Source organism: Phalaenopsis equestris, unplaced genomic scaffold (genome assembly GCF_001263595.1).
Source record: "Phalaenopsis equestris unplaced genomic scaffold, ASM126359v1 Scaffold178973, whole genome shotgun sequence".
NCBI classification, from domain to species: Eukaryota; Viridiplantae; Streptophyta; class Magnoliopsida; order Asparagales; family Orchidaceae; genus Phalaenopsis; species Phalaenopsis equestris.
The window spans coordinates 1-466 of record NW_018198922.1 but is presented as its reverse complement, the minus strand read 5'-3'; the positions used below and the strand labels follow the sequence as shown (position 1 = coordinate 466).

Here is a 466-nt window from a genome sequence, read left to right as displayed (position 1 = left end):
TTTACATGTTATGCATGTAAATGCCTTTATAATAAAACAAACAACAAAGAGAATTTTCCAATATCACAACCAAAACAGAAAGTTCACATATTTCACAATACTACCTTAATGCATCTTAACACATTCCCTCACCTTCTACTTATTATGAGTTTTCTTTCAAACAAACCCTCAAACATTGCTAAAGATAACAAAACTCTAAGCTCATCGTTTTAATTTATAGAAGATTCTACACATCAACAGCGGTCTAAGACGAACAACTCGCAACGCCTGTATCAAAAGCAAATCATATTTAAATAGTAGATGAAAGACATTTATGAAATTAGTAACTTACTCACCTCATATGTTCTTGCCAAAATCCATCTTAAAGTAGCCATTATCACCCCAGTCTCCACCCCATGTGTTGTTAAGCCAGTAGGCAATACCATTTTCAGCTCCATAGCCGACAGCAAGAACTGCATGGTTCACA

The 466-nt window shown here is 34.8% G+C and overlaps 1 long non-coding RNA gene across 1 annotated transcript; it reads right to left on the bottom strand.

Moving 5' to 3' along the window:
* Positions 1-25: 25 nt before the first annotated feature.
* On the bottom strand, positions 26-460 carry LOC110034254. The gene is made up of 2 exons (XR_002295037.1): positions 336-460; positions 26-267 (listed from the first exon to the last, which is right to left on the bottom strand). It is a non-coding gene; the product is annotated as an uncharacterized LOC110034254 (long non-coding RNA).
* Between the last annotated feature and the right edge of the window lie 6 nt (positions 461-466).